At 40.8% G+C, this 27,710-nt stretch overlaps 1 protein-coding gene and 1 pseudogene across 5 annotated transcripts in view; one reads left to right on the forward strand and one right to left on the reverse strand.

Moving 5' to 3' along the window:
- The window catches only part of ADCY9 (adenylate cyclase 9), a 163,547-nt gene that overhangs the window by 95,771 nt on the left and 40,066 nt on the right, over positions 1-27,710 (forward strand). The window lies entirely within an intron of this gene.
- On the reverse strand, positions 12,839-14,377 carry LOC109436704 (small ribosomal subunit protein uS10; annotated as a pseudogene).

Consider the following 27,710-nt stretch of genomic DNA (forward strand, 5'->3'; position numbering starts at 1 on the left):
TAAGAGTGTGTAACTAATTGAGGATGATTTTTCATTGTCGAACAAAGAAGTAATTGAAATTTGATCAATATGTAGTCCCTTTCTTTTAACAGACTTCATGTTAATATTATTAGCGTTATCTACTTTTAAAATGGCAGTGCAAATACAATTTCAAAATAGTGTTTATGATTGATTAAATCTCTTTTATGTGTGCTTGACAATTTCTGATTGTTGGGTGTTTCCTTTTCCCTGCAAAATGACAGGGAACAGAAACCAATGAAAAGACCTCTGTTGGCGCCCTTCCCAGCCTCAGACCTGTTTCCGCCCAGGATGAGCACAGTGGAGAACTGGGTTCTCTCGTGGGGCTGAAGGGAGGATGGCATTACAAGTCCAAGTGGGTCAGGGTGGGGCCCCAGCGAGAACAGAAGTACAGCTCAAGAGCCACTCTCACCAAGAGGCCTTATTGCTGCCAGGGGTAAGTTAGGGGATATCTGCAGTTAAAACAACAGCAAACATTTGAGGGGATGCGAGTTCATGCAAAAACAAAGATCATTCATTTTCTGTTCTCAGAATACTTTGCAAATTTCAGGCACTGTCAGCACGGTCTGTGGGTAACCTTGGACTAGACCTGCAGCTTACTGTTCAGGAAAATCTGCTGTCTGCCAGTCCTTGAGCCAGCTGTGTGTGTAGTGTTGGAAGAAAAAAGAATGAAAAATATCCAAAATTCTGTTTATTAAAAAAAATGTGTGTGGAAGTAGATAGAACTTGATCATTTAGTTACCATCGCCGTGAAACATTTCAACCAGAAGCAGCTTCTTGGTGACACGCAGGCAGAGCTTTAAAGACTCTTTGCAGCATCCGCGTTGTGTTGCTTTCCATCCTGAATGAACACCAGCGTGTGTCTCAGGGTCCACACATAAGTGAATCGGTTGCAAAGGAAGCCTCTTGGTCGATTCAATACCCCCCACCCAAAAGAACTGAAGATTTTTTTTACATTGTGACTTTGTAACAAATATGTAAATCCAGTCATTAACTGGAGAGAAATGTTACCTTGATAAGGGAGAAAATGTTGGTTTAAGATTATCAACCTTGAGGTCTAGAATTTTTAGAGAATCTTATTTTCTTTAGAGCTCACCTAGAGAAGCACACTTTCTAGATTTAAATGAAAGGGCATTGAAACAGCCACAATACAGTTTCCGTGGAGTCTCCACGTTTAACATTGCCTTAGAAATATCTACTAGCTCACCCATTCAGAATTTGTGATTCCTTCTGGATGAGTGGAAATGTTGTTGGTTTCTCCATCTACATCCTTAGTACTTAAAACACACATAACAAAGTTTCCTGGCCAATATCACTTTTTCCTTATTTCCAAAGCTAGTATGAGAATTGTAGCTGAGCTCACATGTGAATCTGTACTAAATATATTGATCAATATGAATTTCAGAAATATGGGGAAATGCACGTGCTGTGGTTCAAGCTAAGCCCTGCCACTTACTACTGATGTAACCTTGGACAGTTACTTAAAGCCTAGCGTCAGGCTCATCACTAAAATGAATTGTAAATTCGTAAATATTTTCAAGGCTAGTTATTATCTGAGCTCTTTTCTTCCTCTTGGATGAATCAAGAAAACTGGGAAGCAAAATTATTTGGCTCCTCCTTAATTAAAACAGATCAAACTGCTTTTTCTTACGTAGGCTTCCGTTTTTTCTCAGTAGCCACTTATTTCCACCCTCAGCCTCCACTCAAAGCATCAAAGTGTCTAAAACTGGAACAGGGCTCTTCAGTTCAGGACTTTATCCTGAGTCACTTATAATGCTTTTGTAATTTGTAGTTATGCCCATAAATTAAGATTATATTATCAGTTTGTTTTAACAAATACGTATTGCATGCTTGCTTCATGAACAACGCCACGCCAGCACAGTCTTAGAGAATTTACACTCGGTTAGGGAAGCTGGGAGCTCCTCACTGTAACGTGGAGAAGTGGAATATTTGTCTGAGGAAAGATTTATTGCCCTGGGGGCGACAGAAGCAGGATGGAGCGAGTTCATCTGCCTTTGCAGAGGGCTGGAGCAGCCTCCGGGCTGGGTCCTGGAAAATTGGTAGGATTTTGATGCAGGCGCTCAACTTCGAGACATTATTTATGTGCATTAAGGTTCAAAAGCGATACCCGTTGCTGTGTGGCTCTTAAAACAGATCATCCTTCTGAATTGGGGCTTACGAATATCCAGAGACAAAGCCAATTTACATGAAAAACAGCTGTATACCTCTGTTTTCAAGATTAAATGCAAATATGTGTGTTGATATTAAACTGCTGTCACTGGTGGTAGGTAGATTTTAAACAATTTGACTCCGTAGGTTTATGACTGAGAAGTCCAAGTCTCTAAAACATAAGTCTTGTTTCGGAACCTCTTTTTAGATTTCCTTTGCCAGGCATTGCTAAACATTTTGGACAAAATGGCTCTATCAAATCATAGAAATTTATTTTATAAATCTAATACTTTAGAATTAATAAAAGGCACTTTATCATTTAGATGATTCTAGTTAAACGATCTCATTTTTTAAAAAAGATGAAACCAAAGTCCCTGGAACTTGAGTACGCTGCCACCAAGGTCCCAAAGGTATTTGGCCACTTCATTATTTGAACTGCTTAATGTGCTCATTTTTGCAATGTACAGAAAATTCTAGGCAAAGAATAAAAGACTCAAAATTATTAGAAAATGAGGAATTCTTCTTTTGATTTTGTTCCATTGGAACACTCTGTTGTCTTAAAATGAAGCTTTATGTTTATATATTAGAAATTATATGATTCTCAAAGCAAAACTTGTGGGGTAGTTTTGATATTCTTAATCCTATTTTATAAAAGAGAGAAATGAAGCGCAGAAACATTAGTCACATAGTTGGTAGGTTAAAAGACCAAAACTAGATTCGTCCAAAACAGTGTATCCAAATGGTGTTGTGTCCAGAAAGCCCAGAAAAAGCAAGTATTAAAGGTGAAGAAGTCACATCATATACTGTAAAAAAGACCATTGTAGCACAGAGTTCAATGGGTGACTGTGGCTTTTGGCTCAGCACTGGTCTGGTCCAGTTTTCTAGGTGTCTTTTGATATCACATTATACTTTTAAAAAACCCCAAAACTACATGTTCATTCTCTTTCAGATAATTAATTTCAGATAATTACAGATCCCCGTAACTATGAATTCAGTTAAACTAACTGAATGCAGGGCCTCTGGGAAGTTACCTACATTCAATTCTATTTTAACAGAATCAGTTAGATTAAGGTCCTGGTGTAAAAATGAATTTCTTGGAAAGAAATAGGGAAAATATTGCAAGAATTCAGCTTATAAAATAATCTAATCAAATAGTAATGGTGGGAGGGGGCATATTTTTTCCTTTCTCTTTTTTTTTTAAATGGATACAGATAAATAAAACAAAAATAAACTTTGAATTTAAACTCATGAGCCATCAACTTTTTCTTTTCTTTTTAAGGTACTAACATGACAGTAAAATGATAGTATGTAAAGATGAAGTTTGCTAGTACTTTGTGATTTCAGATTTGCATGCTATTGCAATCAAGTGTTCCTTGAGTTTGACAGTAAATCTAAAAATTTAGAAAGGAGTTTAGCTTTTTAAGGAAAAAAGTAAGGGTAGAAACACAGAGAATTATGAATGGGTCCCTTACTGAGAGTGATCTCCTACCCAAACTTAACTTTGTTCTAGAACCTACTGTTCCTCGAGCAGTCTTCTGACATTGCTGGTGTTTAGTGATCTTCCTCTCTGATCTTTGATATTTTGCCTTGTCTTGTGTGATCTGTTCCATCCTGAAGTTTTGGATGGATATTTACCTCCCACTTGAAACTGAACCGTGCAGTTAAGTACAGCCCCTCCCACTTCCATGAACCCATCTCTTTTGGAGGCAGAATTATTTCACCTGTCTCATCGGAAAATCAAATGAGGTAATGGAAATGTAAAGAAGTACAGTTATTAAAGACAGTTTAATCAGCAGGTAGAAAGACTCGTTTTAATACTTTATTTAACCTGGAATCAGTATCGTACACTCACTAGACACTCGTTAAATGTTTGTTTAATTGAATGTCATTTTAATGAGCAATTCCTTTTTTAAGTAAGAAAGAAACCAGGAAATATGATAGCGATCATCAACTTCACCAAGTCTTTGTCTTAAAAGCAGCGATTCACAGAACCAGAGTTCCAGAGAATATTACTTTGCAACTTCCTTGCTTCTACAGAGGCTATCTTAAGTAAAACTGAACAAAAGAGAAAAAGCCTCAGCAACACACAACAAACCACCATAGTTTGAGTTAATTGCATAGCTTATGTCCTAAAACCTAGATTTTTTTCCCCAGATACTTTCAGTTTCGGTAGCTCTATCTGCCTTGGAGCATAAGAGACCTTTCAATGATTAGTAAAATATTGTGTTCATAGAAAGAAAAATTTTAGACTAGATTAAAGCGATAAGTGGAGCTATTTGCATGGAAGAACATTAAGTTTAGTTGTTTCATTTAGTAAAAGTAAAATTTTAATTTTCAAATGTGAAATCCTGCACTAATTTTTAAGTGTAATTGGAACACTTAAAAAGAAAAGAATTGGGACTTTAGTGGAACACCTAAAAAGGCAAGGCGACAACACGAGGGCATGTAAGTGTGACATGTGGGATGTTTGGGTACTTGCACTACAGGTACATGGGGACGTGGGAGCTGGGGTTGAGTGACAGTCTGTGCCTCACTGGGGTGTATGCTTTGTCGTTACGAGCAATTGGTGTTGGTACCTACTTCATTGGACCTGTGATAATGATGCATGTAGAGTGCTGAGCTCAGTTTTGACACACAGCAAGTGTTCTCTAAGTGGGAGTTGTACTAGTTGTTGCTATTATTTTTCTTTTTATCAGAGGACAACTACGGGAGGTTTTAGAGCAAGATATGTTGGGTGACAGTATAGGGAATGAATTGGAAGAGGAGAAAGTGGAAGGCAGTAGACTGGTTAAAAAGCTGTTTGCCAGTACTCAAGGCAAGTGAAGGAGACTGACAGGGCTTGATGGTGAGAGAGAAGCAAGGGGACAAAGTTACATGGAGTCCTCTGGTTTGGATGATGGAGGAATGAATGCCCCAGAGAACGGGAGAAAAGCAGCTTTGGGGCTAGGAACTAACTATTCTGTTCATCCTTTCCAAAATGACACTATGGAGACTTCATACTGTAAAGATGGTATTGTTACATAGGTTTTAAAAATGAGGAAAAACCTTAAATCTATTGTTTCCTTTCCAGCGCCAGTTGATAGTTCTCATGTCGGTTCCCTTGCATTCTAGTACATGTATGGTCTCCGGTAGTGCAGGTCTCTTTGCTTGAAGACAGTCGCTAGATGTGGCCAAACACATATGCACAAAACTCGTACCTTTGTGAGTTCTCAGAGAAGTTGGAGAGGACCAGAGGTTACTATGACATGATCGTGAGAAACACCATCTCCTGGGTTGCGTTCCAAGATTTTCTGTCCATCTGAGGATGAAAACCAACCTACTGAGAGATATGGAAGATAAAGGCACTTATCCTGTGTGCTGAGAAGAGGTCAAGGTCTAATCCTGACATCACCGATGATGAGGAGCTGGCTTGTGTTTGGTGAAGACAAAGGGGACTGGGGTCCCATGGAATCTTTATGGCCACGATCTGGGAGGTTGGAGATCTGGTGAGGCAATCATGAAATGAAGTCAGAACAAAGCCAGGAGAAATGAGTCTCCCGGACAAGGAAGAAAGAAATGAGGGTTCCATGAGAGAGTGAAGCTGCTCAGTGTTCCTTTCTTTCCTCGTGTGTGACTGGTTTCTCACATACACGGGCTTTGCAGGGTAATCTGAGCATGTTTTTATGTGTGTTTTGTGTTTTTGTCTGTAATGAATAGGTATGGCCAGCTTTTGAGTGAGCATACATAATCACTCCGCGTTACACTTATGTCAACTTACTCTCATCAATTTCAGAATAATTACTAATATATAATATTCAATACCCATACCTTATTGCACATTATATATCAAGTAATTTTGAAAATATTATTACCTATCCTGTGGTTCCTTCTCGAGTTCTAGAAAGCATAACAGAAACATACATACTCAGCAACTGGCAGAACTCTGACATTGGCTCCCTGTAGTGACGGCTGTTATGGTGTGAAAGGCCGAGTGGAAGCCGCTAGAACTGCCTCTACCTATCAAGATAGCGCACCAGAAGCAATGTCATATTCCTGGAGGGAGAGCAGAGCTTAGTGCCACCATCTAGGACTTGAAAGATGCACGGGTGGTGGTTCCTGCCACATCTCCATCCATCCCACTGCTCATTGGCCTGTGGAGGATGGATCTCGGAGGTTGGCAGTGGGTTACATAAACTTAAGTAGCTGGTGGCTCCTGTGGCAGCTGCTGGGCCAGATGTGGTTTTGTTGCTGGGACAAATCAGCATATTTCCTGGCACCTGGTATGCTGGCGGAAGGTTTTGTCTTCTGTACCTGGCAGGGTCAGCAGTTACCTTCACGGTTATGCCTTAGGGTTCTCTCAGCTCTCCAGCCTTATGTCAGAACATTGATCGCTCTCTTCATTCCACAGGCTATCAAAGGGGAAATGACTCAGCTAGAAGAGAAATGAGCACACAGGGACTTTGGATCCTCTTTTGGACAGAGGTTTAGCATGTTTTTGGTTGTATGAAGGGATGGTTGCATTATATTAGGTGGGAGCCTGATTTTTACAATTGACTTTATTTGGAAATTAAGTATGGTTAAAAAGATATATCTACATACCTATATGTATATATCTATATATAGATCTATAGATAGAGATATATAAATATAGATATATATCTATATACTATATGTAGGTCTATATATAGATATATATATATAGATGTAAATATAGCTATAGATACATATGGCAAGTTGACAGGGATGGATTGTGCTTGATTCATACTGTGTCAGCTTGGCTAAATGGGAACTCTGTATATAGCTTGGGCCACAAGAGATAATGCACAAGATGTAGGAGGCAGAAGTGAAGCAGCAGCCACATTCTTTTCACACCCAGAAAGTCAGTGCAGGGGCCTCAGGAACTGCTACAGCTCGAGCACATTGTCTCTGATCTGCTGGCTGACTTTGTTGGCATGGGGCAGCCGTCAGGCCTGCAGCTGCTCCAACACCGTCGCTGCAGATGTGGCAAACAGATGTGTCTTCATCTAAATTATTGACCAAATGATAATATAATATTTGAAGAGACCAGAATCAGTACACAGCCCTATTATTTTATAGGGCAGCATAGCACAAATACACTGGTGTGGTGGTAGTAAACATTTATTGAGTTCTTCCTATGTGCTAGGCATTTTTCATGTATTATCTAATTCTCACAACAATCCTGTAAGCTAGTAACTTTTGTTGTTCCAATTTTAGAAACCAGTAAAGTAGGGCACAGATTGTTAAATCATAGCTGGTTTTAAGGCAGTAAGATTGGTACCTAAAGCCAGACAGCCTGGCAGTAGAACCTATGTTCTTAAATTCTAGAGCAGTTTGTTTCTGTCTCAATCCCATTCCTTTCTTTCTGCTTGACCCTTTCAACCACATTCTCTGCGCGTGGTTGTTTAGCCAGATGATTTCTCTGCACCACCGTTTCCTTCATTTTTTTGAATACTGACTTTCAAGAAACACTTATACGATGCTTGCAAGTGCCTGGCACAGTTCTAAGCACTTTATGGATATTTACTCAAGCCTCATAACAACTATATAAGGGAGGTGATATTATCATTTCCTTTCAGATTATGAAACTGAGGCACAAAGAGGGTAAGTAATTTGCTGTAGGCTACACAGGCTGTGTGTGGAGAAATTGGGGTCTGAACCCAGGCAGTTTGGCTTTGGAGCCCATAAGTTGAATATAACATAGATACTGTCGTCAGCTTGTCACGAATGACTTCAATGAGAGGCTGTCAAGGGTTCCTCCGTCCTGTGTGTGGAGAGAATTTGTCCTCAACTTGGAATCTTGCATATTTAGTTCTGCAATAAATGAGTCTACTGACCAAGTTGTTTGGAATTAAATTCCAAGCAGCTGTAAACAATAAATATTTTGTTTCCGTTATCTTTGTAGCAATAGCAGGAGAAAAGAATTTAGGACCAAAACCTATGGGAGTTTTAAATATTTTTTGGTAAGTGTTTATATGTGACTTGTGGGAAAGGAACTTCCTGGAAAACATCTTTGTTTCATAAAAAACAACCATCTTGCAACACCTTTAATAAATCAATCTGCAGTATAAGTTAGGTGTGTTTTCATAGCAACCAAATTGTGAGAACATTTGGCAGCTAAGAGACAGCAGCGCTGTCATGATTATGTAACCACGCCAGAAGCTACGCAGTGGGGCTGGCAGAGTGTGGTGGCAAATCCATGGCAGCCTGGTGCTCAAGAGCTGGGCTGATCTCTCTCCCTCCTATAAAACTGCACACAAAACTCTACTTTGCGCAGTCTGTTTGTTCTTTGTAAAGCCACAATTTTATAAAATTGTGAAATAGTATGCAGAAGACCGCATAAACAGATGTACAGCCTGATAATTGTAAAGTGTACATCCTTGTATCTACCAGCCAAATTGAAAAAGCGAATACTGCCAGCCACTCAGGTGCACCCCTCCGTGTCCCCTCCCTGCCACGTGACCATGGTCTTTCCCTGACCTGGGGTCACATCCCTCTCTTCTTATGGTGTGCCTCCTCAATCTCCTGGCTTAAGTTGTTTGGTTTTATCAGATTTTTGGTTTGTTTTTGTTTTTTCCCAACTTTTTATTTGGAAATTTCAGACCTATAGAAAAGTTGAAAGTATAGTGCAGTGAACACTAATACGGCCTTCATCTGGATTCACCAGTTAACATTGCCAAATTTGCTTTCTCTTTCTAAATGTATGTGTATATTAATACATACATGCATACACATATGTGTATGTATATATATATCCTTTATATCCATATATATGTGTGTGTATATGTATATCTCTGTGTGTGTATCTTTTTCTTTCTCCTGAGCCATTGAATCATTAGAAAGTAAGTTGCAAGCATCATAGCCTTGAACCCTTACATTCTCCAGCATGTATTTCCTAAGAACAAGGACATTCTCCCATATAGACAAAATAAATTATCATATTCAAGAAATTTAACAGTAACAAAATGCTCTTATCAAATATATAGTTTATATTCAAGTTCCCCCGGTTGTCCAATAGTATCCTTTAGAGGTTTTCTTCTTTTCATTTAGGATCCAATCAGGGATCGTCTGTTGTATTTAGTTATCACATCTGTGTTGTCTCCTTTGAGCTAGAACTATTCCCCAGCCTCTTTTGTCTTTAATGATGTTGGCATTTTTGAAGAATTTGGATCCCTGTTTTTTAAAAGAAATTTTTGCATTGTGTAATACACATAAACAAAAGTGCAGGAGTGCATAAGTGTGCATTTGAAGAATCATCACAGCATGAACACATCCATATAACCAGCACCCAGATGAAATAGAACATTGCTCACATCCCAGAAGCCCCCCTCCTTGTGTACCCCTCCTCTTATAGGTAGCCACCTTCTGACTTCTGGCCCCATCAATTCATTTTGCCTGTGTTTGGATTTCTTATCAATGAAACCTGCAATATGTATTCATTTAGGGCTGCTCCTGTCACTCAGTATTATGCTTGTGAGATTCGTTTCCTGTTGCTTTTAGTTGGAGTTTGTTCATTTTCATTGCTGTAACATACTCTCTGTTTCACTGTATGGCAATCTGTCTGTCCATCCTACTGTTGATGGACATGTGGCTTGTTCCCATCTTAGCTTCTGCAGAATTCCTATGAGTAGGTAGGTACTGTATCCTGATGCACACTTGCATGTAATTCTGGGTAAGTAAATGTCTAGGAGTGGAATTGGTGGGCCATAGAGTATGAGTATCTTCAACATTGACAGATAATACCAAACTGTTTACCAGTGGCTTTGCCGGTTATTGCCTCCCACCAGCAGGGGATGAATGAGTCTGTTGCTCTGCATCCAGCACTTGTGAGTCTGTCACATTTTAGCCACTCTGGTGGGTTTGTGGAGTTTCTTTTGGTAGCTTTCATTTTGATTTCCTGATTTGATTTGCATTTCCCTGGTTGAGTGCCTTTTCTTAGTCTTTTGGCCATCTGGATTTGTTCTTTTGTGAAGTGCCTGTTCAAGTTCTTGCACATTTTTCTACTGAGTGATCTGTTTTTGTTTGTTTTGCTTTCTTCTTGACTTTTAGGAGCTCTTTATAATTCGACTACCAGTCCTCTGTCAGTTGTATGTGAGGCAAATACTTTTTCCCACTCTGGTTTTGCTTTCTTAACTATGAAAGTGCCATTTTTGTAGATCAGAATGGTCAAATGTTGGCAGTTTCATATGGTTCAACCTAATATGCAATAGTCTTTTTCTTTGTTAGGTTAATACTTTTTGTGTCCTATTTAGGATACCTTACTCTACCTCTGAGGTCATGAAATTATACTTCTGTATTATTTCCTAAATACATTATTGTTTAGCTTTTCAAATTTATGTCTATAGTCCATGTGGAATTAATTTTTTTGTGTATTCTGTGAGGTTGGGTCAAGTTTTCATTTAAAAAGTATGGCTATCTAATTGTCTAAGCACTGTTTATTTTTAACATTTTTATTAAGGTATAATTTACACATCATAAAATCACCTCATGAAAGTGTACTTATTTTTAGAAAATTTACAGAGCCAACTAAGCATCACCATAAGCTGGTTTTAGAGCATTTCCATCACCCCACAAGGCCCATCGTGCTCATTTGCCGGCAATACCTGTTTCCAAACCAACAACCAGGAAGCTGCTTTCTGACCTTACATATTTGCCTTTTCTAGACATTTCGTTTAGCTAGAACTATGCAATATGTGGTCTTTTGCATCTGGCTTCTTTCACTTAGCATATTGTTTTTGAGGTTCATTTGTATTGTAGCGTGGATTGGTATTCAGTTTCTATTAATAAGTCAAATTGCATTGTATGGCTAGACCACTGTGTTTTTCCATTCACCAGCTGGTGCCCATTTGGATTATTTCCACATCTTGGCTATAATAAATAAAGCTCTCTGGACACTTGTATACAAGTCTTGGTGTAGATAGATGTTTTCATTTCTCATGAGTGGAGACTTGGATTGGGATTGCAAGGTTGTGTGGTAATTTCTGTATAATTTTATTTTTTAAATTATCCTTTGTAAATTAACAAAGGATAATTTTTTTGGTGTATAGTTCTATGAATTTTTTGAACAAATGTATAGATTTTGTAGCCACCAGTACAATTAGGATACAGAACAGATCAATTCTCCCCGCCAGTCTTTTCCGTATGTTGATCCTTTTATAGACACACCTCTTGTCCTCTCCCATCCCCTTGGCAATAACTAATCTGCTATTTATCCTTATAGTTTTGCCTTTGGGAGCATGTCATTAAAATGGAACTATGCAGTGTGTAAACTTTTAAGACTGGTTTCTTTCACTTAGTAGAAGTAAAAGATTGAGAGTCGTCCTAGTTGTGGATCTGTAGTTCGTTCCTCCTAATGCCGAACAGTATTCCATCCTGTGGCTGTACTACTGTGTGTTTATTCACCCACTGAAGGACATTTAGGTTGTTTCCAGGTTTTGGCAATTATGAATAGGGTTGCTGCAAATATTTGTGTAAAGCATTTTGTGTGAACATAAGGTTTAATTTCTCCAAGGTAAATATCCAGGATTGGAGTTGCTGGGGCATATGGTCAGTGTATGTTTAGCTTTGTAAGTAACTGCTGAAGATTTTTCCAGAGTGGTTATACCATTTTTAATTGCCACCAGCAATGTATAAATGTTCCTCATCCTCTTCAGCACTTGATATTGTCAGTGTTTTTCATTTTAGTCATACTGCTAGTTGTGTAGTGACATCTCTTGATTTTAATTTGCATTTTCTAAATGGCTAATGATGTTGAATATTTTCTCATGTGCATATTTACCAGCCCAGGACCTGGGGGTGGCTGCAAAGAAAGCATCAGATGTCCACTCTGAGCTGAGCACAATTTTTTAAAAGGCCTTCCTTTCCTATGCTCTGTAGTGTCGCTTTTGTCACAAATAGTGTCCGTATGTGTGAGTCTGTTTCTGAACTCTTCCCTCTTTATTTGCCCTTCCTACGGCAGTAACCACAGTCTTAACCACTATAACTCTGTGAGAGTATTGGAATCTTGCAACACAAGTCTTCCTGCTTGTTTTTATTTTTCAGGACATTTCATAGAAATGGAATCATACAATGTGTGATCTTTTGTGACTGCCATCATGATCATTGAGCATAAGGTTCAAGGTCCATCCATGTTGTGGTGTGAATCAAAACTTCATGCCTTTATGTGGCTGAATAATCATATTTCATTGTACGGATAGACCGTGCTGGACCTTTGGGATGTTTCCGCTTTTTGGCTGTTACAAATAATGCTGTTATGAATATTAGAAATGAATATTAGTATACAAATTTTTGCTTGGAAATATGTTTTTATTTCTCTGTGGTAGATACCTAGGAACAGACTCACTGGTAACTCATTTGGTAACTGTGTTTAGCATGTTAAAGAACTGCCAGCGTGTTTTCTGTCGTGGCCGCACCATGTTACATTCCCAGCAGCAGGGTATGAAGATGGCAGTTCTCTCTTCATCTCTGCTAACCCTTGTTGTTATCTGTCTTTTTAATTATAGCCATCTTAGTTGGTGTGAAGTGGTATCTTATTGTGATTTCGATTTGCAGTTTCCTTGATGGGTAAGTTGAGCATCTTTTCATGTGCTTTATTGGCCATTTGTGTGTCTTCTTTGGAGAAATGTCTAGTCAGACCTTTTGCCTTTTTTTTTTTTTAACAACTGATAGTCAGTTTATTAGAAAGGTCGATGTAAGCGTCTGCAGTGGTGACTTCACCCTAAATCCTGCTCTGTACTGATGGACGCCATCTGCTTCACGATCTCAAAAGCGCTATGCAAGTCGGTGAGTCGCTTGTGGATGGATCCTCGTCTGAAAACGATCCCAAGTCTTAGAACCTTCCTCGCAGGGCGTTTTTCTTGTCGTGATTCTCAGAGTCTTGGTAGGCGTCCGAATGGTCCTTTGACTTTGAGATTCGTTTCCTTTGCACCTCTGATGAAGTCAGCACAACCTTCTCCAAGGATTTTGTGTTGTGGCTGGTTAGACTAATTCCAATTTGGTGAATCACCACCTCTGGTTCCTCGGGTGTCTTTCTGGTATCTTTTTTTTTCTTCCCCTTCTTCCGCCTTCCCCCTGCCCCCACTTCGGTTCAAGCCATTGTTTCTCAGTCTAGTTGTGTAGGACACAGCTCCCTGGCCCACGCTGGTATTATGAGCCTTGCACTGTCCCCGGCTGAGGCTGTTGGTCGTCGGTCAGCCGCTCACAGCAGCTCACGACAGCTCTCACCTGTTGCCAGTCACTCACGCTGGCCACCGGCCTCTCATGGCAGCACACGGCAGCACACGGTAGCTCACCTCCAGGGAGAGCCATTGTTCACAATCTTAGCTGTAGAGGGTGCAGCTCACTGGCCCATGCGGGAATCAGACCTGCAACCTCGGCGTTAGGAGCACGGCTCTCTAACCACCTGAGCCACCGGGCCGGCCCCTTTCCGGTATCTTTAAAGCCATGGTTGCAGTGTGTCTTTCTAAAAAAAACCCTTTGCCTTTTTTTAAATTGGGTTATTTGTGTTTATTGTTCATCATAAGAATTCTTTATGTACTTCATCTCCAGGTGTTCACAGCATATCTCATTATTCCACTCTCCTCTTGCTCTACCTTCTTAATATGCTTTAATTTGTGAGTTGATTAATTGGTGCATCTATTCATTCATATATATATATATATATATATATATATATATATATATATATATATATATATATATATTCAACAGCTATTTGAGTGCCTTAGTTGTGCCTTTGCTGCTCCTTTGCCTTCTGAGTACTGTTGTGGCAAAGCTAGCTCCCACTGTCATATGTCCAGCTGGTAGCACCAGGTACTTTCCCTTGAGAGCATCTGTACCAGTCTGAACCTCACATCACCTGATGTGACCCTCTCAGCCGCAGCCATACCTTAAGAGTCCTACATTCCTGCCCCTACTCGCACCAAATCAAACGCATCCCGCCTCCCCATAAGTCTACATAGACGTGTGTTTTTCTCGTCTTTCCTTTACAGAAGATTGCCTCCTTCTGTCTCTGCCCTCCACAAATCCTCCCATCACCCCCATTTCTCTGCCACACTTCATGGTCAGAGTTCTCCGAAGGATTGACCACATGTGCTTTCTCCATTTCTCCACTCACATGTCAGCGGGCCCAACCTGGCCTGTGCTGTCCCCTCCCCAGTGCACCCCTACTTGCAGTAGTGCTGACGATCTTCATACTGCCAAATGTAGGGTCACTTTTCTGGCCACATCGCACTCAGCTCTCAGCAGCATCGACATGGTGGCCGTTCCTTCTTCTTGAGACACTTGCTGCTCTTGGCTTCCTTAGAGTCCTATTTGTATGACTATCTTCTGAACCCTCATGTCCTCCTCCGACTTCTTTGCTGGGTCCCCTCCTGCACTGTTTCTTAACAGTGAAGGCCCTTAGGCTTACTTCCTGGCCCCCTCCCTTCTGTCATCCTCTCCAGCGACATCCCATCTCTAGCCTAGATTTCCCTTCTGATGGGATGATGCCTCCTTCACATCTTCACTTGGGGATTTTCCAGGCATCTTCCACTTAAAGGGTTCAAAACTGAGCTTCTGATCTTGTCCTCCGAACCGTTACCTTCCCCGGTCTTATTTACCAAGTAAACATAGCATCATCCATCCATTTACTAAAGGCAGAACCTGGGGAGCCCTTGTTCCCTTTCCTCACCCACATCCAGTCTGTGGGCATGTCCTATCAGTTCTGCCCAGGCGTTACATCCTGAATCTGCCTGTTTCCGTCCTGCTGTCACCCCAGTTCAGGCCACTCTCACCCTTGGCCTAGACCACAGCGACAATCTCAGAATGAGTCCCTGCTACTACTCTTGATGCCTCCCAAGCCATTCACCACCTACAGCTGAGTGGGTTTTTAAAAACGCCAGCCAGCCGTGTGGAATCCTGGGTAGGATCCTGGAACTGAAATCAGACAAAAAATTGGTGACATTTGAATAAAGTCTGTAGTCTAGTTAATAATATTGTACTGATGTGAATTTTCTGTTCTTGATTATTGCTCTGTGCTTGATATAATACAGTAAGATGTAAACATTAGGACAAGTGGGGTGAGGAATATAAGGGAACTCCTTGTACTGTATTTGCAATTTTCTTGTATGTCTAAAATTGAAATTTAAAAGTTTTTTAAAAATTAAGACGCAAAAAATGAAAGTAAATCCAATTATGTCCTCCCATGCTTAAAACTCTGCTGAGGCCTTCTGACCTAGCACGGAACTCAGACTGCTCTGGATGGCTCCCTGGCCGTGCGCACCCTCCAGCCTCCTGGAATGCCACACGTATTCCCTCACTTTGCTTCGGAGACAGCGGCCCTCTTTCAGCCAGGTGAAGGTGTGACGATCTTTTCCACACAGATCCCTCCATCCAGTGAGGCCTTCCCTAGGCCCACGCCATGATCAGCACCTTCTCACCACTGAGGTCTCCACTTCAACACCATTTCTTCTGAGAGGCCTTCCCTGACTCCCATATTCAAACTAGGCCCCTCCCCCATCACTACTGTTCTCTGTTGCAGAAACCTTCAGTTTTTTTCATGGTCCTTATCCACAGCTGGTGTTTAGTTTCATGTGGTCAGGGATGGTGAATGTCATTCTCACAGTTTTATCATTAGTGTCTAGCCTGGCATCTAGCCAGTGCTCAGATGGAATCAATAAACAAATAACAACTTGTTCCATATTGTGTAAGGCGTTTACTGTATAACTCGGTCTCCAGAGAAGTTCCAGTACTTGCAGGCTTCATTCTGCCCTTCCTTGATGTCCATGCTATTTGCAGAAGGACCACAGCTCTAGAGATTGATTCTGTTCTTCGTGTATTTGAGTGGCCTTTGTGCTAGGCTTTCAGCTAGGTATTGTAGGTAGTAAGATGAGCAAAACATAGTCAAACGTAAGGTATGATAAGCATTTTCAGTAGGCCTAGCATCATTCTTGGCAGATTTCAGGAGCTCACTATCTGTTGAAAGAAAGAATAGAATCAGAAATCTTTTCCTTTTAAATTGCTGCAGATATATATACACATCTTCATATATAAACAATTATGTCATAGATATACACACAGCATTGTGGAATCTTTAGCCTTTCAGATATGCTTCAAGCTGGTTCTCTCTTGGCAGGGAGAAGGATGGGCAGAGGGCTGTGGGACTTCGGCTGCTCTTACAGTATCGGGCTCTGCCACTGCCCGCCTTGGCCAACCCCCCACTGGTGTACCCCAAGGTGGCTGGATGAGAGGCTACGCAAAGGGCGTTTGGGAAATTGGTAGAGGCGTTTTTGATGGTTTTAGTGATGAAGGTTTATATGTTGTCCATGAATTTAATTTTATTCAGCATAGTAAAGAGGACATTACAAATTAAGTAACAAAATGTAATAGGAAGGAGCCATTGGGTCAATTGGGTTGAGAACCCGTAGTTCACTGTCTGGCTTCCAGAAGGTATTATTATGGGCCCTCAAGGAATTCAAAGTATTTCAAAGAACCAACAGGAATGTCATGATTCATTCTGATCCCCAGGTGAGGCAGAACTTTCTGCTGGGACCTGCCACTTAGGTGCAGAGGCACCAGCGTGCAGTGCCTTGCAGAAACTTTGGGTGTTGGTGATACAGGAATTTCTGGGCTACGACGGGGGGACCAGATGTTGTATTCACGTCAGGAAGATACGATATGCAATCAGTCAGCTGCAGGGGTGAATTCCCTGTCCACTTGTGGCTTGTGGGAGCAGTGGGCAGGGTGAGGCCCTCGTGCTCGCAGCATGTCACGCATGATTTCACAGCGCTCACAAGACCTGCGAGCACGTGGACTGCTAGTAGACATGCAGACAGTAGGTGGGCAGGCCAGAGGGCACCCTGGAGGTAGTGGGATCCTGGAGGGGCAGAAAGAGGGGAGGTTGGCAGAGGTGACCAGAATGAGTTTACCTGCTTCAAGAATTTGCCTGGGGCTGAGGCCTCAGCAGAAGGGGCAGTACAGTAACGCTGCTCCTGAAAAACCTTCTCCTAAGCCGGCCTCGTGGGTTTGTGCCAAATCCTGTTAGCATGGTGGCTGTGTGCCTAGTTAAACATTCAAGTCAGAGAGAACCCCCACGAAATGGTAATTTGTTCAGTCGTGTGTTTTACTACATGTGTTGTTTTTAATGAGTGTGAAAGATCAGAGAGTTCGGTGTTCGTTTTACATACTGCTTTTAGGAATCATGTAGTAAAATTTAAAGTGTATAAAAAGTGGAAAATATGGCATGTCTTATAAATATTCATATTAAAAACATTTTTAGGAATAATATATGTCAAGCAAGGTTGAGCTATATACAGATGGGCTTTGAGTTAGATTTTTGAACCACTTTTTCAACCCATTTTAAGTTTTTAAAAAATATGTTCAATGTTTCCAAGCTCTTCTGTTTTCTTATTCTTAGCGATTATCTACCATTTTGTTTGATGGAGTAACTGTTTCTATCCTATTTTCCAATTGGCTGTTCCTGCTATTAGTATGCAGGGTAATTTCACCCTTGTATTTGCTACTAAATGTCATCTATAATGAATGAAAATTAATACTTCCTGGGTTCATTTAGTTTTCCTCTTTATCCTACCTATTCTTCTTTTAATAGTTCTTACACCTCTTCTGTGTTTAATAAAGGAAAGAGAGAGCTTTCTGTTGCTAATTCATTCCTTTCCTTCAATAAGGAAGGCTCTATTATCTAGATCGTCACTGTTTAATGTGGTAGCAGCTAGCCCCATGTAGCTATTTAAAATTTAAGTTACAACAAAAAACATTAGAAATTCAGTTCTTCATGTGTACTAGCTGCATTTTGAGTGTTCGGTAGCCACAAATGGCTTGTGGCTGCTGAACTGGCAGCTAACATTATCACACATTTCCATTTTCACCGAAAGTTCTCTTGGGCAGCCCAGGTCTAGATTCTTTATACATTCCAGTAACCCACTTCCTGTATTATCGCATCACTTACAGTTGCTTTCGGGGGGTTGATGAAAGCCTCTCCAGTTTTCTGGAACCATCTGGAACTTTCTCCTCTCATACTCCTCTGAGCCCAGCTGTGTGTGGCTGAAATATCAAGGCCTAACCATAATGCTGAGTCCTTGACCTGATTGGGCCGATATTTGCCCTTTACCTGCCCATGAGTCAGCCTGATCCTGCTTTATTCCCTGGGACCCCCTGTCCATTTTATAATTGCAGTAAGTGGCAGGCGAATTGGCCTAATCTACAGCAGGCATGAGGATTTCCTTAACCAGGGATAACCAGGGATTGTCCACTCTCAGCCTTGTTAACTAATAATTTGAAGACCTCTATATGCCTTTTATTTTATTTCTCTATTTTGTTTTTTTTCCATTTTAATGTGATTTTGTGATGCCTGGCCTGCCACCTTCTTTGAGTGTGATTTCTTTGATTTTTTTTCAGCAACTTTTCTTTCTTCTTTGAGCTCCTCTCCTAACTTTTTTTTTTTTTCTGGTCTCCACAAGTTCCATTTCTTTCTTAAATTTCTATTTATGATGTATTCTTTGAATCAGTGGTAATTTTGTGTTAAATATATCTTTACCCTATTTATTATATTTCTTTCTTATTTTTAGCAGAACACAGAGTTCATAGTTGGTGTTAATTTAATCTTTCAGTTTTTCTTTTTTGAATTGTGGTATATTTATTCAGTGGGAAACTTTATAGTTTTGAAAATAAATGAACGAAGATCATGCATATCAATGTGGATGAATCTCACACATTGCTGGACACAACAATGTAACTTTCAGAAGAATACTTGTAACATGATGTCATGTATGTAAATTTTAAAAGCATATTTTTAAAAAGCTGTGTATTGTTTAACTATATATATACGTATATATATATATATACATATATATGTATAGATAGATAGATAGATAGATAGATAGATAGATAGATAGATACACATATATAGATGTAGTGAAAACCTGAAGAAATGTATGGGAAGGAGCAACATGGCAGTGGCATTCAGGATAGTCACCCACTGTGTGGGGGAAAAGGGTTTGCAGTGGGGAAAGGCCCACAGGGAACCTGAAAGCAGGTGACATTTTGTTTCTTAGGTGGGGTCACGAGTCTTCAGCCTGTTTTTTCTTTCGTGTTTTTATGTCTGAAATATTTTGTAATCAAATATAGTTACAAGAAGCGGAGTACAGCATTAGGAATAGAGACAGTGGAAATGTAATGGCTGCGATGTCAGAGGGGTAGTGGATGGGGGAGGGGGGTTGCCACTGTGTGAGGGATATAAATGATAAGTATCTAACTATTCTATTGTTTTGTACACCTGAAACTAATAAAAAAAATTCATGCTTATTTTAAACATAAAGTAAATTTTAAAATATCTAATATAGAAAGTGAAAATAAATGAGGGAAATTTCTTTTTTTGTTTCGTTTTTGTTTTTCTTTTTTTTCAGTTTCTTTTTTTTTTGTTTTTTTAATTAAAGTTTATTGGGGTGACAATTGTTAGTAAAGTTACATAGATTTCAGGTGTATAATTCTGTATTACATTATCTATAAATCACATTGTGTGTTCACTACCCAGAGTCAGTTCTTCCATCACCGTATACTTGGGGAAAATTTCTAATATAGAAAGTGAATATTTTCCATAGTCCTATTGTCCTAAAATAGTCAAAGTGAACATTGCAATTTTAAATACTATACAGTGTTAACCTCCATCTGGTTAACACTTATGCAAAGCACTCATCAAAAGAGAGAAAACCTTGATGTGAGTTGAAAACTGGTTAACTTGAAAAGTGAGGAACTTAACTTCCATCACATCACATCACCACTCTTTTTCATGTGTATGGGAACATTTAAGCTCTAGTATCTTAGCAAATTTCAATTATCCTATAAATCAGTGTTATCAACTATAGTCACCAAGTTTTACTCTAGATCCTCAGACCTTGTGTTCTTACGTAGTCTGATGTTGTTCACAGTAGCACTTTGTTTCTTCCCCAGAATGTTAGCTGCTCTTGTGTCTTCTCTTCTCCAAAGACTCATCTGCCATGTTTGGGGCCAGCACCTCTACTGGTCCAGGGACCTGCTTGTTAGAGGGGCTGGAACCTTTCTTCCCGGGGAGTCTGAATGCATGTGCCTTCTGTTCACTTCCATCTGTCTTTTAGGGTCTAGCAGAGCTCCACTTTCCATCCTAAGACAGGGAAATTCTGAAGACTCATCCTCCCTTTTTGTGACTGAGGGGCTGTTGACTGCAGCTCCAGGTCACATTTTCATTCAAGCCACATCTCTGTGTGTTGATGGCCTTGGGACTCCAGTCCCTCCTCGTCTGCTCATATACAGGCACTCACTACTCACTGCCTGGGGTTCGCTTGCAGGTTTGCTTATCTGAGGGTCTTCAACATGGCTGTGACTTTCTTGAGGCATAAAGGACATGCTGGCACGGTGTGAGGCTAGCGTGGGAAAGCGAATCACCCAGCCAGTGACCTCTGCAGTGGCAGAGTGGCTCTGCCCTTGACTTCTCGTCTGATGCCCATTAAGACTTTTAAGGTTATTAAAAATATACTACCTAAACACAACTTTGATTCTTCTGAGAAAGGTCTGAAAAAGAAAGAAAGACCACCTCCAGAGCTGAAATGAAATTAGAGAAATTGGCGCTATCTAAGAAGATAGTGCTTCTTGATCAGAAAATAGAGGTTTGGGGTTTCTCAGTTCATGGCTTGAGCAAGGCTGCCATGTGCACTATAGGAATAAGAAAATGCACTTTGGGGAACTGCTCTGGTCAGCGCTCCAGCCAATATGCAAAACGTTCATCAAAAGAGAAAAGGCCTTAATTTAAATTGAAAACTGGTGGATTTGAAAAGTGAGGAAATTCGCAGCAAGCATGTGACTTGTGCTGGAAATGTGATTCGGGAGCAAGCCAGAAGCCGGGATAAACATTTCCACGAAGTAACAGGTGGTGAAGGCATTGGAAAGACCAGTCAGGAATTATGAAGAATTGCGTATTTTGCTTTGTATAATATGAAGTTTCCAGGTGAGGGAAGGTGAGGTGGGCTTTGTTGTCTTTCTTCCCAGCTGAAAGTGCTCACAGGAAATGTCATTGTGGGTAGCACTGCCCCTGCATCAGAAGAAAATGCCTTTGCAAATAAGTGTCCTCATGGATGAAAAGGAAACAGCGTTGTTGCAGGCAGCCAGGGAAAGCCTGAGCCTTCTGCTCTATATAGGCAGCCTTGCTGTGCTATACGTTGAACTCTTGCCGTCAAGGAGAATTGGGTTTGCAATCTAAGAAGACAGCTTGGGTGTCAGCCCAGCTCTCTTGGACTAGACTGCAGCAGTGAGAGTTGCAAATTTGATGATTCTTGGAGATATCTCGTGAAGGTCAAACTTTTGTTTAATTTCTCCCAGACTTCTGAACTCTGGCCATGTTCAATTTTTAGTCCTTCAAGGTTATTTAGCCTCATTTCTTATTTATATGTTTTTCCATCCTCACTCTACCACATTATCTATTACCAAGCCTTTATTTTTCAATATTTTTCTTTTACCTGCCACTGCCCATTCCTTTACCTTGAAGTCCCCCAAATAGTGTATTATTTACTGGCTTTATTTTATTTCTTCTCCAAATCTGAGAACTGTTGCATCTTGTTGAAGTTCACATAGTTTTATTTTTTTAAGAAACAGCTTGGTTGAGGTATAATTCACATACTATAAAATTCACCCCTCCAAAGTATACAATTCAGTGGTTTTTCAAAAGTATGTCCACAGAGTTGTGCAACCATCACCACAACCTACTTTTAGAACATTTTCATCACCCCCCAAAGAAACCCTGTCCCATTAGCAGTTGCTGTTTCTACCCGCCCCGTCCAACCTCTGGCAACTACTAGTCTACTTTCTGTCTGTATGGATTTGCCTGTCCTGGACGTTTCATATAAATGGAGTCATACAGTATGTGGCCTTTTGTGACTGACTTCTTTCACTGAGCATAATGTAACTAGTTCTATTTTCAGTGAATTCCCCTTTTTTGGTTTTATTTTTCAATTATTTAGCTGCCACCTATACACAGATTTTAAATTGAGTCTTTCATTTATCTTTTTTCTAGGATCTATTTTCCATTGTCTATGTTCGTACTTAAATCTGTAATTCTTAAAATTATTGATTTGTAAACTATTAGTTTAACAGTCAACTATTAAACTCTTAAAATTAACTATTATTTCTCAGTTCTCTAGGGAAAAGAAGACAGTCTGTATTCTTCTTATACCTACTTCGTATGTAACCCGACGCACTCTCTTCTGTGTGGTGGCTTTCCATGTTGTCATCTGGTGAATACTAGTTGTTAGTTGTTGGTCTGTCTTAGTTCCGGACACCTTTCCTTCTAGCTCTCTTGTTTCATAGCCTCTTCTGATTATTTAAACTCTGTTGTTATAGTATTCCAAAATAGTTATCGTAGACCGTAATTTTTTTTTGGTTTTTTAAAACTCACGGTAAAATTCCTTTTGTCACTTATGAACATCCTGTCAGCATATAGACTTGAACTCATGTAATTCTCTTTTTGTAGATGTGTGTCGTCACTTACTTATTGTCCTCACATTCACTGCCATCCTTTCTAATTTAATTTTTATGAGCATTACTTTATGCCCTTCCTCCATTTACTGAGTTACTCGTAAAGACTAAGGAAAAGCGCTGCCTTTCCCTTTTTACGTGCATTATCTCATGTAATCCTCGCAACAGTCCTATGAAATGGCATTATTATGTTACTAATGTTTCCATGTTATAGACGAGGGAACTGAAGCTGCGTGTTTAAGTCAGTTTTCATTAATACTTAGTTTCTGAGACTGGAGGACTTTTTTTTCCCTATCATTTCTTTCAACATTAAGCCCGTGTCCTAACCCTCAGTAAATATTCAATTAATATTTAATTCGTTGGTAGGTGAATGAGCAAATGAATGCGTGAGATACTATCTGTTAGGCTGTTCATGGGTGTGCCAAATGTTATCTTTCAAAGAATTCGCTTCTGCAGCCTTTGTGAAGGTCTGTGGTATTAAAACATAATGCAGGAGATTTTTAATGGTGGGAGGAGTGGGTCTCTGAAGTTTGTTACCACTGGACTCTCCCAGTGTTAATATTCAATAACATATAGCAAGGCAGCGTTTATTAATGCCAAATAGGTGAGCTAAGAAGACTGTGCCCGGGACCGTGCTCACTAAGTGGTTACTTGACCACTCACCGTGGGCTGTCATGGCAGCACATTACCCTTTACTGGTAGAGACAGGGACCTGGGTACAGACAGCACCATTTCAGGAGCAGGGTGCAGACGTGTGTGTGTGTGTGTGTGTGTGTGTGTGTGTGTGTGTTCTTTAAAGTTAGTTTCATTTGGCAAAAGTTTGAATCAATATCAAGCATGGTGACCACCTTTGTTTCTTTCATCCACTTGGGCAAATCTGTCTCATTATGTTGTTTGGGACTTCATTTTTTAGAGATGTTTCACCAACAGCCATTTGCTGAAAGAACTTGTGATTTATTGTCAAGTGTGGGGACAACCAGGATGAATCAGTCTTTGTGATTAGTTGTTTTATGTAGGAGTAGAAAGGACTTAAACCCATCCAGGCTGTTTTAATGTCAACAAGGTGAAAAATGTTTATTTTTTTCCACCCAAACTTTAGGTCTTTTTAATCAGGAGCAATAGGTAACTATGAAATACCCTCTTTATAATTTTGTACACTTGGGTTATTTGGTAGATTAAGATTAAGAGTACTTTTCATTTTTATTTTCCTTATTGACTGACTACATTTTAGTTTAAATAATCCGTGTGCTACTCATACTACATACCTAGTTATGAGGAAAAATGCAGGACAAAGTGAAATAACTTTTTAGAATGTGTATGAACTAGACCAAACTGATCGCCTCTTGTATGTTTATTGTTTCAAATCACTGGTGATACAAGCTTCTAGGTGTTTGTTACGTTATGCTGCTAGCTCCCGAGGCCGTGTCTCCAAACTTTCTTTCCTTCCTGATTATTCTCCTCTTTCTGTTGAGTTGACAGTCAGGTCCTTGATTCTCGTTGCTTGAGGAAGTCTCACTCCAAAGCAAGTGTCCCGCAGAAAAAAGACTGCAATATAGAAAGGAGGCCAAAATAGTCTTTTCTTTTCCAAACTAGACTATGACACTCACTCAGATTCTACTCAGTTCATCAAAACTAAGCACCGGTTGTGTGCAAGGCACAGGTTTTGTCCTCAGATAATTGATGATACACTTAAGAAGCCTTAAGACTATTAATCACGCACTCTCCTGGACTTGAGCAGCCACATGCAAGCTCCTCCGTCAGTTAGGAGCCCAGTATAGGAAATGTGTATTCTGCCCCCAGCCTCTGTGAAATTAAGCTGATAAAAGGCATCAGTGCTGGTGAGGTTTAAAATCAATTATCAGGAAAGAATATAAGAAATCTTATTAATCATTCTCCTGTTTACACTACTTAACAAAATAAATCATTTAGCTGCCATGTTTTGACCTTCTGCTCCTAAAGAGTCATTCTAATGAACTTGGACCCCGGGGTCCATGTGTGTGGTTACTCATTAAATCCTTATCTCTTATAAACTCTCTTGACTTACACTTGACAAGCCTGGATGGAGCTCAGTCACCCCAGTCCTGATATATTTCCCTGGTATTTCACATCAGGCAGCTCAGCCTTACTTTATCATGCTGATGTCCCTCCAGTTTGGGCAAAATTTTCGCTTTAAATTGAGCCTTCCATATCAAAACATAAATACAAAGATACTTAATTTGTTCACCAGTTTTGCTTGCTATGGACACATGTACATTCGACCCTGGGAACACTAGCGGTAGTGTGTTATTAATACAAGTTGGTCATTGTGGGCTCCCTAAAGAAAAATGCAAGTTAGAAACAAACTCGGAGCAATTATTGATTTAACCGTTTGGCAAATGCTTTTAAACATAGAAGGAGCATGAAAAAGACTCCAGTGACAAGCAGGTCAGGCATCCACATTGATAATAGTGAGTGGTGTCGCTGAGTTTTCACATGTGCCAGCCATTGTTGTAAAGCCTTCATGAGTGTTAATTGTTTAATGCTCACGTCAGATTTGTGGCGTGAGCCCTGTTGTTAGCCTTACTTCACAATGAGGAAACCCAGATGCAGAGCGCTAGGGCACTTTATACAGGACCTGCAGTGAGCAGGGTGGAGCCTGAATCAGCTGCTCTGCAGAAACCGTGCCCTTACCCATCTGCCCACGGCCTGGCGTGGAAGCATCGCTATTGCCACCACATCGGGGGAGAGCAGGTTCCCCTTCCCACCATTCCTTCCCGCCTCCCGTTTCCCCTAACTCCCTTCCCACCCACTGTAGCTGGCAGTTGCACAGCTCCAGGGCCTTTCCTGAGCCTTGTGCCAACACACCACTTACCCCACCATCCCCATCACTGTCCGCAGCATGAAGACGCCTGGAGCTGGTCTACATTGTGCTTGCACAGCCCCCGTTCATCTCTGGCCAGCCCCCCCCCCCCACACACACATTCTCTGTTGCGACCACACTAAACTCATTTGCATGCCAAAGGCTTCCTTCTGGAGGGCCTGTTCGTGGATTGTTTTAGTAGTGCTCACGGCCTGATGATGGCTGCCCCAGCCCCTGGCCCTGCTGCCTTTCACTGGGCCCTCTCTTCGTCTTTAGTCCTTAGTTTGGAGGGCACTTCATCCAGGAGGCCTTCCCTAACCCCCCGAGGCTTTGCCGGGCACCACCCTCTGCACTTCCCAGAGCACCCTCACTACCTCATCCCGGGACTGTGGTCACACCGGCCTGCTGTCTAGATCCCTCTTCAGGTGATGGCCCCAGACAGGTAGGGTCGTGGCTGACATGTTCACGCCTGTCCTCTCAGCACCCACTACAGTGCATGGTAAACAGGAAGTGCTTAATAAGTGATGAATGCACAGGGCCTCAGTTGTCATTGTTCATGGCAGCAGCAATAAACCTCAGGAGTGTGCGCCCCAAGGCCATGTCAGAGCTTGTGACTGCAGAGCTGGCGTTGTTGCTTCGCCCTCCCGGAGGAGGGCGTGCTCCTGCTTGGAAGCGCTGGCTTCAGCGTCACGCATGTCCTGGTAGGACTCAGGCTGTGGTCCTTCAGATGTGCTGGCTCAGCTTGGTCTCTGCTTTGGCAGTCACACCTCCGTCAGTGGCTCTTGCAGGTCCCGAGCTGCACAGGGAGGGGACAGGCAGTTACCTGAGTTTGAGGGCTGAAAGCAGGGTCTCTCTCTGGCTTCCACAGCTCCCAGGGGAGCCCAGAGCCAGCGGCATCTCATAGGGAACGCTATTCTGGGGTCAGGGCCAGCTGCAGATATAACAGAGAACCTCTCCCTTCAGCGGCAGCTTCTCACCCTCTGCAATCAAAAAATGATCTTTCTCCTTCTGGTCTCCCAGGTGGCCCTCTGCAGTGGCAGCATGTGTTCCTGAGCTCCCTCGGGCCCCTCTCCCCACCCACTGCTGGGTGACTTACCTGCCTTACTGGGGAGTCAGGGGAGAGATCATTAGAGCAGCTCCAGGGACTGGCCTCTCCATGCACTTCTCTGATCAACCCGGAATAAACCGTGGCAGCCCGGAGACTCCAAGAAAGGCCAAAAATAGGACATTTCTCTGGTTAGCTCACAGAGGTTGTGTTTTTCAACTCTCCCAAGGCAAAGTGACATAATCAATTCAGTGTTGTCTGTGACAGGAGCCTGAGAAATTCATACAAAGGTGCTTTTACTTTTCCATTATATTCCAGTTCATGTATCCAATTCAGGATTATGCATGTAATTAGTTATAACTGTGGTTGGTCCTATACATAAATTGGGATGTGTGTTTTTGTTGGAGAAAAAAAGGAACTTCAGGACCTTAGTTAAGAGTGATCATGTAACGATCTTCTTTGGGGTCAGTTAGTATCTAAAATTATTTATCTAAGTCTTCTGATTCCCACCTGGGATTTGACTATACTCTAGCATTCCCTAGGTGCCTTAAGGACTCATGCCAAATTCTCAGAACAGTTGACTTAAAAAGATACACCGTGTAGTATTTTTGTGAGGAGAGAGGAGATGAAGAAAGATTAAGTGATGAAATGGTGGTGTGATTATAAAGTGATTAAGGATTATTAAGTAGTTCTTTGGTTATTTGATTAATTATTTTTAAAGCATTTATTAAATATGTACTGAGTGTAAGAAATTATGCAGGTTCAGCAGTGTAGACACATCACCTCTTGATTGAATCTTTCCATGATGGCTTTTTAAAAATTATTATGTGTAAGATTTTATTTTAGAAACATATTCCTACTGGCAAACAACTTAGTTTTTTCGATACATTCACTTGGTATCCAATAAATGTCTCCCATTGCTATTAGGTACAGTCTTTTCAAAAAGATTTTTATTCAAATACAGCTAACACACAATATTCTATTAGTTTTAGGAGTATATCATAGTTATTCAACATTTTTTATTAATTAATTAATTAATTATTTTAATATCAATTTTTTTTTAAAAGATTTTATTGGGGAAGGGGAACAGGACTTTATTGGGGCACAGTGCACACTTCCAGGACTTTTTTTTCCAAGTCACGTTGT

The sequence above is a fragment of the Rhinolophus sinicus genome, linkage group LG18, assembly GCF_036562045.2.
Source record: "Rhinolophus sinicus isolate RSC01 linkage group LG18, ASM3656204v1, whole genome shotgun sequence".
Classification (NCBI taxonomy): Eukaryota; Metazoa; Chordata; class Mammalia; order Chiroptera; family Rhinolophidae; genus Rhinolophus; species Rhinolophus sinicus.